This window comes from Branchiostoma floridae, unplaced genomic scaffold, assembly GCF_000003815.2.
Source record: "Branchiostoma floridae strain S238N-H82 unplaced genomic scaffold, Bfl_VNyyK Sc7u5tJ_1489, whole genome shotgun sequence".
Lineage (NCBI taxonomy): Eukaryota > Metazoa > Chordata > Leptocardii > Amphioxiformes > Branchiostomatidae > Branchiostoma > Branchiostoma floridae.
The window spans coordinates 53,558-56,942 of NW_023365728.1; the positions used below are offsets into that span (position 1 = coordinate 53,558).

At 39.8% G+C, this 3,385-nt stretch overlaps 1 long non-coding RNA gene across 1 annotated transcript in view; it reads left to right on the top strand.

Moving 5' to 3' along the window:
• Positions 1 to 302: 302 nt before the first annotated feature.
• Positions 303 to 3,385, top strand: part of LOC118407828 — a 6,797-nt gene continuing 3,714 nt past the window's right edge. Inside the window, exons 1-2 of the long non-coding RNA XR_004830204.1 lie at positions 303 to 345; positions 2,936 to 3,014. This is a non-coding gene — a long non-coding RNA (uncharacterized LOC118407828). The remainder of the gene's footprint in view (positions 346 to 2,935; positions 3,015 to 3,385) is intronic.

Consider the following 3,385-nt stretch of genomic DNA (forward strand, 5'->3'; position numbering starts at 1 on the left):
GGGCCTGATGCCTATCATGACCTCAAGTGACCTCCAGGCGTTAGGTGAAAACAGACTCATTCCCGACTTCGGCGTTTATTGATCGGGACCCGTTCGGTACATTATCGTGCACGTGACTTCATTGATTTCGCCTGATTTCAGGGTTCCGTTCGGTATGAGAATTCGGGAAATCCGACGCAGGAAAACCCGACGCGAATCCCAGTGTATTCCGAAGCAACCCCGGGTGCAACCCGATCTGCCTGCTCAATGCAAGGAGGTTAAAGAAAGAGTGATTCTTTAACCTCCTTGCTCAATGTGACACATGGGCCAACTTCTCTCCAGATGAAAACTTACTCCTCTTCCCAGGTAACGTTACCTGCTGTTTCTAGCCTTTACGTCGATTTGGTGTACACATAACTTACAAACCCTCCCCCATGTTTTGTAGCTGTGTCGTTTTTGGATCCCGTTGCTTCGCTTTGATTTCGGTCAGTTTGATAAAAACACCTCTCACCTCTCAAATAGAAGTACCCCCTGGAATAAAAGTACCCCCCGGACAAATCTTCAAAATCTAATAAAAGTACCCCCTGGAATAAAAGTACCCCCCGGAAAAATACCAAATTGACATGTAAACTGTGCCCATGCTACTTCAGTCCAAGAGAAGTAGGCTCTTTTTATTTATTTATGCCTCAGTACCATATCAGTTATTTTTTTTTTATTACCACATCAGTTAATTGTATAAATAATGAACAGAATAATTCCTATGTTATTGCACATATTTTCTTTATCTGAGTGTCACACCATCAACAAAGATTAAAATTAAAGTAAAAAAATGAATGAAAATAAAAATTGAAGAAATAAAAAAAGAAGTTTATTTTATAATCATTGTTACAAAATAACATTTTGAAGAAACATTCCAACTTAGAATACCTTATTCACCATTTGTGCTTTTTTCAATGTTGCAGAAACCAAGGTCATAGACACTGCCCCCTATCGAGAAATAGCGGTACTGCAGAAAATATATGATTCTCTCGCGCATTACCGCGAGATTCGGCGTGAGTTGATGAATCCAACATGGCGGATCTTTTCGAGCCGATTGAACGCTATGCTTTGTTTTGGAATGATTTTTTCGTTGCTGGAACATTACAACAAGTTGACTACGGGTGAAAAATACTGGAAAAGTATTGGTAACTTTTTAATTTGTTTGGTTTTTGGTTAATTTCTGTGTTTTGATAGAGAATTTACGGAAGTAAGCGACTGTGTGTGTAGCATGTGACCTCTATGTTTTCGTCTTTGTTCAGCGCAACATTTCAAGATTTTTGGAAGGTTAAAGATGGTTCAAAACGAAAAGGATATATTTTTTTACGAGTCCAGTGCCGAATCACTTGTGTTCCGGTATTTTTTTACCTGAACCGAAACGTTTTTGCAAGTCCAGAACTGGTCCTGCGTACCGATACGCATCCCTATTTATGTTTGGGTCATAGCGCTAGCGGCAGGGAAATCCGCAAAGCCTCGTCCGAAAAATAGTGAATATTAAGCAAAAATACAGCGGAAAAATGGGCAGAAAATACCAAACTTTCAATATTTTTGGGGTCCCTGGTTAGTAAAGAAAGCCCCAATTTGAAAAAAAAATAAACGTACCGTCTAAAATAAGGACGTACCGGGTGGATTTTGAGGCGGAAAAAAATAAACGTACCGGTACGTTTATTTGAGAGGTGAGAGAACATCTGATTCAGTCTGGGCCTCGATGGCCCAGAAGTATAATTTTTCAACTTTTTAAAAATCCTTTTTCATTTTCCATTTGCATTTTATTTCCCGTGTGCGTTTTTATTTTCTGTGTATTTCCTTTTTGTTTTCTGTGGGCATTGCAACTTGCGACAAACCCACCTGTTATAATAATACAAGGAGGTTGAAACAGGGGACCCCTCTTTCAACCTCCTTGCTTAATACAACTAAATGAGCACTAAGAGCCTAATATAAAAAGGCAGAGACTACAAGTCAGACTGTACAATCAAGGAGGTTAACGTTATATCACAGGGTGATGTAACCTCCTTGGTACAATGTATCTCTGTAAAATGTGTAATACTATTCTCCAAGCAGAGGTTGGGTTGCAGAGATTAGTAGTGGCCTGGATTGTTACTGGCTCGCTGCACACATGGATCCCAGCTTAGCCTTCTCAAAAAGTAAACAAAACCCATCTGGATATTGTTATGCAAATCGAAACAATGGTCAAGACAAGGACTGTTTACTTTTTGTGTGACTTAACCTTTGACATATTACCTAGAATTCCTGTCGCCGCACATGCGTACTAACTAATGTGAGAAGGCTTATTGGACAAGGCTCACAATGGGCTCAGTTGTAAATGCCTGTTTGTGTTTTCATGCTCCTACACTTGGAAGCTAACAAGAACCACTCAAAAGCTGTGATGTATAACTATATAATGTGTTTTAAGACATATTGGTAACACTAAATTGATTCAGAAGTACACTATAATGTTGGTTTGAGCTGAATTCGGTTTGGAAATGTGTAAAATCATGAAAATGCTCACAGAAAATTAAAATGCCACAGAAACTTAAAATGTCCTTTCTTTTAATTTGTATTGTTTATGTGTTTGTCAGCAGGGCTAGCCCTTTGTAATAGCCATAGGCTAGTTGGGCAGCCCTGGCTGTGTGTTCGGTGCAGCCAAACCAATAAATAAATAAATAAATAAATAAACTTAAAATGTACTTGTGGGCCACCTGATACTTTCATCAGGTCATGGTGGGAAATTTAGTTTGGCGCAGTACTCGTGATGATGCACATCAATGATTATGTTTACTTAGTACTATACAGACATGTTAACCAGGACAAGTAGTCACATATGTTATACTTCAGGGAGGCATTTCAAAATTTGGTTTGGGAATGATAAAGTTTATACAATGTAACGTTAATATGATTCATGTACTGTGCATTGTTTTAGGCGACCACAGCGAATCAGGACATTTTCACTCTATCAAGGATGGGGAGGAAGAAAGTGAAGAAACGGAGAAGCAAAGAAGGTAGTATTGAATCTTTAGAACCATAGATGCAGTGTGAATAATGTTTGTGTCAGTAGTAGTGTTCAACAGACGAAAGTGTTTAATGTAAAATATCTTCTTGACCAAACATGGATTCTGTGATTCATCATCATCATCATCATCATCATCGCGGGCATGCTTGCCCGGACCAAGTCCACCCTCTCCTTCCAGACATCTCTGTCCCCCATGGCGTTCTTTAGGTCCTCGACCCGAAGCCCCACATCACGGGCAAGTTGGTCTATGTCTACATTTAGTCGAGGACGCCCTGCGTGCTGGCTTCCACAGTATGAGTTCACTAGCAAGCTCTGCTTTGTTTCTAAAACAATGGCCGGCAAATCTGGTCCTACGCTCCC